Raw genomic sequence first — 11,137 nt, 5'->3', positions numbered from 1 at the left:
CACCCGGCCCCTCCCTGCACCGCTCCCCTCCGTCGTGGACTCCCTCCCCCATGACCGCTCCTGCCAGCGCTGCCCCTCCCCTAGGTAAATTTGTTTCTGCTTTTTTTTCTCTTTTGTCATTTTTAGGTTCATGGTAATTAGTTTGTTAGTTATATTGTATATGCCAATTGTTTATGGTAAAATTAGTGACACGAGGATGATAACATTAGTTGTCAAGCATGATGTGTTTTTTTGGTTTTGTTTCTATTTAATGGTATTTGTAGTTTGAAAACGCTGATGTGTTCTATGTCACACATGTGACACTTATTATTTACAAAAAATAATTTTTTCTCACAGTACCTCTTCATCGGAAAGGCTAAAAAAACAATATATTTTTTTGACTCGGGAGTACTCATGATGTGTTTCAAGAAAAAAGTGGTGTCATTAGAAAAGAAAAAGGGTTAGGGTTGAGTACATTATTCTATCTTCAAAGATCGACCCGGTACCCTCCCAAAAAAAAGATCGACCCGGTCGAGCTGATTCATGAGCACAGCGACGTGGGAAGCACTATGTTGTGGTGTGTGTGCTTCCACCGGACAAACACAATGAAATTTTGAAACATCCCTGTCAACCATAATATTCTCACCAAAAATACTGCTACTACTACTAGACGGTATCATGCACCACTCGTGTGAGATTTCTTGGACCAGTAAACTCGTTATCGTTTAACCAAACGCTACCGAAAAGATCCACAGAAAAGTTGATTGAGCAGAAGGAGGAAAGTTGTGCTTGGCGTCGACGAAGGAAACGAACCAGGGGGCGTTGTGCGGAGTTGGTTGACCGTGATGTATAGCATGGAGGAGGCGACGATGGTGCGGTAGCGGCCAAGCCACGAGTCGGCGACGGCGGCGCCGAGCAGCAGCAGCATGGACGTGGTGCCGGACCAGGCGTTGACGGCGGCGGCGGCGGCGGCCGTGCTCTCCCCGAGCGGGCCGGTCAGGTCGCTGATGAGGTTTGAGGAGATGCCGTAGTACGCGAACCCCCGACCCCCGGACCCCCGACGCCACTAACCCTCGACCCCCGACCCCCGACCCCCTACCCCGACCCCCGATGCCACTCACCCTCGACCCCCGACCCCCTACCCCGACCCCCGACGCCACTCACCCCCAACTCCCGAGCCCCGACACCTCTTCGGCCTCTTGTTGACCTAAAAGACCCCAACCCCCGACGGTAGTGACCCTCGAACCCCCAAGACACTGACCCACGTAGTTATGAGTTAGGTCACATAGTTATGTTAATTATAAAAACATCATATTTGTGTTGATCGTGTGAATTTCAATGTGCAGTTGTTCGACACCTCCACGTGCGTTGGACGAGCTCTGCCCTTGCGTTTGTTGGTGAGCACAAATGACTTCTTCTCCTACCCCCTTGATTTGATCTGTCTCGGTCTTCGTGCCGATGAAACTTGCTAGCTATAGGTTTCTTCAATCATGAGTATGCGTGACCAGTATGCGTCTCCCATTCGAAAGGGAAACATCTATAAATATGCATTTCTTTACATATTTATAACCGCCATCCTTTCGAATTGTCCAACATTATCCATGGACAACCCGAGTATGTGTAGATTGGGTTCGTTTTCCCGTATGTTGTGCTCTGGATCCGATGCAAAATTTCGTCTGTGCCTCCCTGTTGTTCTCTGGGTACACATCCTCTGTGCTTATTGCCGAGACGTGTATCAGCAGAACAGCGGGGAGGTGCTGCCGAAATTCTGCGTCACATCTGGAGCAGAGCATGGGAAAACGAACCCAATCTACACATACTCGGGTGGGATTAGGACCTATCTTTACCTATTAGCGTGTAGGTTGCATGGACGTAATAAAACTAACAAACTTGATTAGCGTATGAATATTGATGATGAATTATATATTTATTTCTTGTGCGCCCAAAGGTATCTAGGCAACATGAGTGATTGTGCTTGGATGTACACTAGTCACCCTAGTCAGAAAGACATGACCCATGAATGATTAACAAAAACCACGGGGTTTGTGAGAGCCCCATTTGCAAATGGCCAGCAAAAAACATGGTGCCCCTGTCCCAACTGCGACAATTGGAAAAAGCAGACAGAGTTTGAAATGGGTAAACACCTGCAGAAGTGGGGTTTTATGCCTAATTATACGGTGTGGACCTTTCATGGTGAGTCTGACCAACGTGCCAGAGCTGAGGTGATTCTTCATCGCTCCGACGAGCATGGTACCGGGATTGAAGACATGGTGCAAAACTTTGATGATCCTCGGGATTCGGACGATGAGATGGAGGAATCTGTAAAGGCCTTCTATGAAATGTTGGAGTCTTCAAAACGTCCTCTCCACGAGCAGACTGAGCTTTGTCAGCTGGATGCCATCGCGCAAGTAATGGCTCTGAAGGCAATATTCAACCTAGGCGTAGAATGCTACGACGCGATGATGACGATATTTGGACGCTTTCTACCCAAAGGCCATGTACTGCTTGCAAGCTTGTACCAGTCAGAGAAAATCCTCCGTGTACTTAAGATGCCCTATGAGAAGATACATGCCTGTGAGAATGGATGTGCCTTATTTAGGCTTGAGTATGCGGCCTTGAAATATTGCCCCATTTGCAATTCTTCCAGGTATATTGTGGTAGACAACGGTATGGGTGAGAAGAATCAGACCAAAATCCCCATTAGTGTTCTTCGGTATCTGCCAATCGTACCAAGACTTCAACGTCTTTTCTGTTGGAATTATGCCCTAGAGGCAATAATAAATATAGTTATTATTATAATTCATGTATCAAGATAATCGTTTATTATCCATGCTATAATTTTATTGAATGAAGACTTATATACATGTGTGGATACATAGACAAAACACTGTCCCTAGCAAGCCTCTAGTTGGCTAGCTAGTTGATCAAAGATAGTCAGGGTCTTCTGATTATATACAAGGTGTTGTTGCTTGATAACTGGATCACGTCATTAGGAGAATCACGTGATGGACTAGACCCAAACTAATAGACGTAGCATGTTGATCGTGTCATTTTGTTGCTACTGTATTCTGCGTGTCAAGTATTTGTTCCTATGACCATGAGATCATATAACTCACTGACACCGGAGGAATGCTTTGTGTGTATCAAACGTCGCACCGTAATTGGGTGACTATAAAGATGCTCTACGGGTATCTCCGAAGGTGTTCGTTGAGTTATTATGGATCGAGACTGGGATTTGTCACTCCGTGTGACGGAGAGGTATCTCGGGGCCCACTCGGTAATACAACATCACACACAAGCCTTGGAAGCAATGTGACTTAGTGTAAGTTGCGGGATCTTGTATTACGGAACGAGTAAAGAGACTTGTCGGTAAACGAGATTGAAATAGGTAAACGGATACTGACGATCGAATCTTGGGCAAGTAACATACCGAAGGACAAAGGGAATGACATACGGGATTATATGAATCCTTGGCACTGAGGTTCAAACGATAAGATCTTCATAGAATATGTGGGATCGAATATGGGCATCCAGGTCCCGCTATTGGATATTGACCGAGGAGTCACTCGGGTCATGTCTACATAGTTCTCGAACCCGCAGGGTCTGCACACTTAAGGTTCGACGTTGTTTTATGCGTATTTGAGTTATATGGTTGGTTACCGAATGTTGTTTGGAGTCCCGAATGAGATCACGGACGTCACGAGGGTTTCCGGAATGGTCCGGAAATGAAGATTGATATATAGGATGACCTCATTTGATTACCGGAAGGTTTTCGGAGTTACCGGGAATGTACCGGGAATGACGAATGGGTTCCGGATGTTCACCGGGGGGGCAACCCACCCCGGGGAAGCCCATAGGCCTTGGGGGTGGCGCACGAGCCCTTGGTGGGCTGGTGGGACAGCCCAAGAGGGCCCTATGCACCAAGGATAGAAAATCAAAGAGAAAAGAAAAAAAAGGAGGTGGGAAAGGAGAGAAGGACTCCACTTTCCAATCCTAGTTGGACTAGGATTGGAGGAGGACTCCTCCTCCCTTGGTGGCGCAGCCCTTGGGGCTCCTTGAGCCTCAAGGCAAGCCTCCCCTCCCTCCTCCTATATATATGGAGCAATTAGGGCTGATTTGTGACAACTTTTCCAAGGCAGCCCGACCACATAACTCCACGGTTTTACCTCTAGATCGCGTTTCTGCGGAGCTCGGGCGGAGCCCTGCCGAGATTAGATCATCACCAACCTCCGGAGCGCCGTCACGCTGCCGGAGAAATCTTCTACCTCTCCGTCTCTCTTGCTTGATCAAGAAGGCCGAGATCATCGTCGAGCTGTACGTGTGTTGAACGCGGAGGTGCCATCCGTTCGGCACTAGATCGTGGGACGGATCGCGGGACGGTTCGTGGGACGGTTCGCGGGGCGGATCGAGGGACGTGAGGACGTTCCACTACATCAACCGTGTTCACTAACGCTTCTGCTGTGCGATCTACAAGGGTACGTAGATCGGAAATCCCCTCTCGTAGATGGACATCCCCATGATAGGTCTTCGTGCGCGTAGGAAAATTTTTGTTTCCCATGCGACGTTCCCCAACAGTGGCATCATGAGCTAGGTACATGCGTAGATGTCTTCTCGAGTAGAACACAAAAGTTTTTGTGGGCGGTGATGTGCATTTTGCTGCCCTCCTTAGTCTTTTCTTGATTCCGCGGTATTGTTGGATTGAAGCGGCTTGGACCAACATTACTCGTACGCTTACGAGAAACTGGTTTCATCGCTACGAGTAACCCCCTTGCTCAAAGATGACTGGCAAGTGTCGGTTTCTCCAACTTTAGTTGAATCGGATTTGACCAAGGAGGTCCTTGTATAAGGTTAAATAGCAATTCATATATCTCCGTTGTGGTGTTTGGTAAGTAAGATGCGATCCTACTAGATACCCATGGTCACCACGTAAAACATGCAACACCAAAATTAGAGGACGTCTAACTTGTTTTTGAAGGGTATGCTTGTGATATGATATGGCCAACGATGTGATGTGATATATTGGATGTATGAGATGATCATGTTGTAATAGATAATATCGACTTGCACGTCGATGGTACGGCAACCGGCAGGAGCCATAGGGTTGTCTTTAAACTAACGTTTGTGCTTGTAGATGCGTTTACTATTTTGCTAGGATTTAGCTTTAGTAGTAATAGCATGAGTAGCACGACAACCCCGATGGCGACACATTGATGGAGATCATGGTGTAGCGCCGGTGACAAGAAGATCGTGCCGGTGCTTTGGTGATGGAGATCAAGGAGCACGTGATGATGGCCATATCATGTCACTTATGAATTGCATGTGATGTTAATCCTTTTATGCACCTTATTTTGCTTAGAATGACGGTAGCATTATGAGGTGATCTCTCACTAAAATTTCAAGACGAAATTGTGTTCTCCCCTTCGTTGTTTCGAGACACCACGTGATGATCGGGTGTGATAGACTCAATGTTCACATACAACAGGTGCAAAACAGTTGCACACGCAGAACACTCGGGTTAAGCTTGACGAGCCTAGCATGTACAGACATGGCCTCGGAACACATGAGACCGAAAGGTCGATCATGAATCATATAGTTGATATGATTAGCATAGGGATGCTTACCACTGAAACTATACTCAACTCACGTGATGATCGGACTTGAGCTAGTGTAAGTGGGTCATGAACCACTCAAATGACTAGAGAGATGTACTTTTTGAGTGGGAGTTTAGCAAGTAATTTGATTAAGTTAAACTCTAATTATCTTGAACATAGTCTAAGTCCACTTTGAATATATTTGTGTTGTAGATCATGGCTCCCGCAACAGTCACCCTGAATTTTAATACGTTCCTAGAGAAAGCTAAGTTGAAAGATGATGGAAGCAACTTTGTAGACTGGGCTCGTAATCTTAAGTTGATCCTACAAGCTGGGAAGAAGGATTATGTCCTTAATGCTGCGCTAGGAGATGAACCACCCGCTACGGCTGACCAGGATGTTAAGAACGCTTGGTTAACACGTAAGGAGGACTACTCAGTAGTTCAATGTGCAGTCTTGTATGGCTTAGAACCGGGACGTCAACGTTGCTTTGAGCGTCAAGGAGCATATGAGATGTTCCAAGAGTTGAAGTTTATCTTTCAGAAGAATGCCCGGATCGAGAGGTATGAGACCTCCGATAAATTCTATGCTTGCAAGATGGAGGAGAATTCGTCTGTCAGTGAACACGTGCTCAAAATATCTGGGTACTCAAACCGTCTAGCTGAGTTGGGGATTGAACTCCCGCAAGAGGCTATCACTGACAGAATTCTTCAATCACTGCCGCCAAGCTATAAGGGCTTTGTGTTGAACTACAACATGCAAGGGATGAACAAATCACCCGGCGAGTTGTTTGCGATGCTGAAAGTCGTAGAGTCTGAACTCCGTAAAGAGCATCAATTGTTGATGGTGAATAAGACCACTGGTTTCAAGAGAAACGGCAAAGGCAAGAAGGGTAATTCAAAGAAGAGCGGCAAGCCTGTTGCCAATCCGACGAAGAAACCCAAAGCTGGATCTAAGCCTGAAACAGAGTGCTACTATTGCAAGGTATGGGTCACTAGAAGCGCAACTGCCCCAAGTATCTGGCTGATAAGAAGGCGGCCAAAGAAAAATCAGGTATATTTGATATACATGTTATTGATGTGTACTTAACCGGCTCTCGTAGTAGTGCCTGGGTATTCGATACCGGTTCTGTTGCTCATATTTGCAACTCGAAACAGGAACTGCGGAATAGGCGAAGGCTGGCGAAAGATGAAGTGACGATGCGCGTAGGAAATGGTTCCAAGGTTGATGCAATCGTCGTCGGCACAGTTTCACTTCAGTTACCATCGGGATTTGTTATGAACTTGAATAATTGTTATTTAGTGCCTGCGTTGAGAATGAACATTATATCTGGATCTTGTTCATTGCGAGACGGTTACTCTTTTAAGTTAGAGAATAATTGTTGTTCTATTTCTATGAGTAACATCTTTTATGGTCATGCGCCCAATGTGAGAAGATTGTTCATATTGAATCTTGGTAGTGATACACATATACATAACATTGAGACCAAAAGATTTAGAGTTAACAATGATAGCGCCATGTTTTTGTGGCACTGCCGCTTAGGTCATATTGGTGTAAAGCGCATGAAGAAACTCCATACCGATGGACTTTTGGAGTCACTTGACTTTGATTCACTTGACACGTGCGAACCATGCCTCATGGGAAAGATGACTAAAACTCCGTTCTCCGGAACAATGGAGCGTGCCAGTGACTTGTTGGAAATCATACATACCGATGTGTGCGGTCCGATGAGCGTGGAGGCACGCGGCGGATATCATTATTTTCTCACCTTCACTAATGATTTGAGTAGATATGGTTATGTCTACTTAATGAAGCACAAGTCTGAAACATTTGAAAAGTTCAAGCAATTTTAGAGTGAAGTTGAAAATCCTCGTAACAAGAAGATCAAGTTCCTACGGTCTAATCGTGGGGGTGAATATCTGGGTTTCGAGTTTGGTGCTCACTTAAGACAATGTGGAATTGTTTCACAGTTGACACCGCCTGGAACACCACAGCGTAATGGTGTGTCCGAACGTCGTAATCGTACTTTATTAGAAATGGTGCGATCTATGATGTCTCTTACCGATTTGCCGTTATTGTTTTGGGGTTATGCATTAGACACAACTGCATTCACTTTAAATAGGGCACCATCAAAATCCGTTGAGACGACACCATACGAACTGTGGTATGGCAAAAAGCCAAAGTTGTCGTTTCTAAAAGTGTGGGGATGTGATGCTTATGTCAAAAAGCTTCAGCCTGAAAAGCTGAAACCCAAAGCGGAAAAGTGCGTCTTCATAGGTTACCCAAAATAGATAGTTGGGTACACCTTCTATCTCAAATCCGAGGTCAAAGTGTTTGTTGCTAAAAACGTTGCTTTTCTCGAGAAGGAGTTTCTCTCGAGAGAATTGAGTGGGAGGAAGATAGAACTTGATGAGGTTGTCGAACCTCTCATCCCTCTGGATGGTGGCGCAGGGCAAGGGGAAACCCCTGTCGTTGCGACGCCGGTTGGGGAGGAAGTTAATGATGATGATCATGAAACTCCGGTTCAAGTTCCTATCGAACCACGCAGGTCGACGAGACCACGTGCTACTCCAGAGTGGTACGGTAATCCCGTTTTGTCAATCATGTTGTTAGACAACAATGAACCTGCAAATTATGAAGAAGCAATGGTGGGCCCAGATTCCAACAAATGGCTGGAGGCCATGAAGTCCGAGATAGGATCCATGTATGAAAACAAAGTGTGGACTTTGGAAGTACTACCTGAGGGCCGCAAGGGCATTCAGAACAAATGGATCTTTAAGAAGAAGACGGACGCTGACGGCAATGTGACCGTTTATAAACCTCGACTTGTGGCAAAGGGTTTTTCACAAGTTCAAGGAGTTGACTACGATGAGACATTCTCACCCGTAGCGATACTTAAGTCCGTCAGAATCATGTTAGCAATAGCTGCATTTTTCGATTATGAAATCTGGCAGATGGATGTCAAAACGGCGTTCCTTAACGGTTTCCTTAAGGAAGAGTTGTATATGATGCAACCCGAAGGTTTTGCCGATCCTAAGAATGCTAACAAGGTGTGCAAGCTCCAGCGATCCATTTATGGACTGGTGCAAGCATCTCGGAGTTGGAACAAACGCTTTGATGAGGTGATCAAAGCATTTGGGTTTATACAAGTGGTTGGAGAATTTTGTATTTACAAGAAAGTGAGTGGGAGCTTTGTGGCGTTTCTAATATTATATGTGGATGACATATTGCTGATTGGAAACAACGTAGAGTTTTTGGAGAGCATAAAGGATTACTTGAACAAAAGTTTCTCTATGAAGGACCTAGGAGAAGCTGCTTACATTCTAGGCATTAAGATCTACAGGGATAGATCGAAACGCGTGATAGGACTTTCACAAAGCACATACCTTGATAAAGTTTTGAAGAGGTTCAAAATGGAACAGTCCAAGAAAGGGTTCTTGCCGGTTTTACAAGGTACGAGATTGAGTAAGACTCAGTGCCCAGCAACTGATAAGGATAGAGAGCATATGAGCACCATCCCCTATGCTTCAGCCATAGGTTCTATCATGTATGCAATGTTGTGCACTAGACCGGACGTTAGCCTGTCCATAAGTATGCCACGCAGGTTCCAGAGTAATCCAGGAGTGGATCACTGGACGGCGGTCAAGAATATCCTGAAGTACCTGAAAAGGACTAAGGAGATGTTTCTCGTGTATGGAGGTGACGAAGAGCCCGCCGTAAAGGGTTACGTCGATGCAAGCTTTGACACAGATCCGGACGACTCTAAGTTGCAGACCGGATACGTATTTATTCTTAATGGGGGTGCGGTAAGCTGGTGCAGTTCCAAGCAAAGCGTCGTAGCTGATTCTACATGTGAAGCGGAGTACATGGCTGCCTCGGAGGCGGCTAAGGAGGGTGTCTGGATGAAGCAGTTCATGACGGATCTTGGAGTGGTGCCAAGCGCACTGAATCCAATAACCTTGTTCTATGACAACACGGGTGCCATTGCCTTAGCAAAGGAACCACGGTTTCACAAGAAGACCAGACACATCAAACGACGCTTCAACCTCATCCGCGACTACGTCGAAGGGGAGGACGTAAATATATGCAAAGTGCACACGGATCTGAATGTAGCAGACCCGCTGACTAAACCTCTTCCACGGGCAACGCATGATCAACACCAGAACTGTATGGGTGTTAGATTTATTACAATGTACTTCGCATGATGATGTGAGGGCTAGATTATTGACTCGAGTGCAAGTGGGAGACTGTTGGAATTATGCCCTAGAGGCAATAATAAATATAGTTATTCTTATAATTCATGTATCAAGATAATCGTTTATTATCCATGCTATAATTGTATTGAATGAAGACTTATATACATGTGAGGATACATAGACAAAACACTATCCCTAGCAAGCCTCTAGTTGGCTAGCCAGTTGATCAAAGATAGTCAGGGTCTTCTGATTATATACTAGGTGTTGTTGCTTGATAACTGGATCACGTCATTAGGAGAATCACGTGATGGACTAGACCCAAACTAATAGACGTAGCATGTTGATCGTGTCATTTTGTTGCTACTGTTTTCTGTGTGTCAAGTATTTGTTCCTATGACCATGAGATCATATAACTCACTAACACCGGAGGAATGCTTTATGTGTATCAAACGTCGCAACGTAATAGGGTGACTATAAAGATGCTCTACAGGTATCTCCGAAGGTGTTCGTTGAGTTAGTATGGATCGAGACTGGGATTTGTCACTCCGTGTGACGGAGAGGTATCTCGGGGCCCACTCGGTAATACAACATCACACACAAGCCTTGCAAGCAATGTAACTTGGTGTAAGTTGCAGGATCTTGTATTACAGAACGAGTAAAGAGACTTGCCGGTAAACGAGATTGAAATAGGTATACGGATACTGACGATCGAATCTCGGGCAAGTAACATACCGAAGGACAAAGGGAATGACATACGGGATTATATGAATCCTTGGCACTGAGGTTCAAACGATAAGATCTTCGTAGAATATGTGGGATCCAATATGGGCATCCAGGTCCCGCTATTGTATATTGACCGAGGAGTCACTCGGGTCATGTCTACATAGTTCTCGAACCCGCAGGGTCTGCACACTTAAGGTTCGACGTTGTTTGATGCGTATTTGAGTTATATGGTTGGTTACCGAATGTTGTTCGGAGTCCCGGATGAGATCACGGACGTCACGAGGGTTTCCGGAATGGTCCGAAAACGAAGATTGATATATAGGATGACCTCATTTGATTACCGGAAGGTTTTCGGAGTTACCGGGAATGTACCGGGAATGACGAATGGGTTCCGGATGTTCACCTTGGGGGACAACCCACCCAGGGGAAGCCCATAGGCCTTGGGGGTGGCGCACCAGCCCTTGGTGGGCTGGTGGGACAGCCCAAGAGGGCCCTATGCGCCAAGGATAGAAAATCAAAGAGAAAAGAAAAAAAAGGAGGTGGGAAAGGAGAGAAGGACTCCACTTTCCAATCCTAGTTGGACTAGGATTGGAGGAGCACTCCTCCTCCCTTGGTGGCACAGCCCTTGGGGCTCCTTGAGCCTCAAGG

At 45.8% G+C, this 11,137-nt stretch overlaps 1 pseudogene; it reads right to left on the bottom strand.

Annotated features, from left to right (window-relative positions):
* Positions 1 to 704: 704 nt before the first annotated feature.
* On the bottom strand, positions 705 to 1,021 carry LOC123408997 (annotated as a pseudogene).
* Positions 1,022 to 11,137: the final 10,116 nt, after the last annotated feature.

The sequence above is a fragment of the Hordeum vulgare genome, chromosome 7H, assembly GCF_904849725.1.
Source record: "Hordeum vulgare subsp. vulgare chromosome 7H, MorexV3_pseudomolecules_assembly, whole genome shotgun sequence".
Taxonomy (NCBI): Eukaryota; Viridiplantae; Streptophyta; class Magnoliopsida; order Poales; family Poaceae; genus Hordeum; species Hordeum vulgare.
The sequence above is the reverse complement of the archived record's forward strand: the minus strand, read 5'-3'. Positions and strand labels throughout refer to the sequence as shown.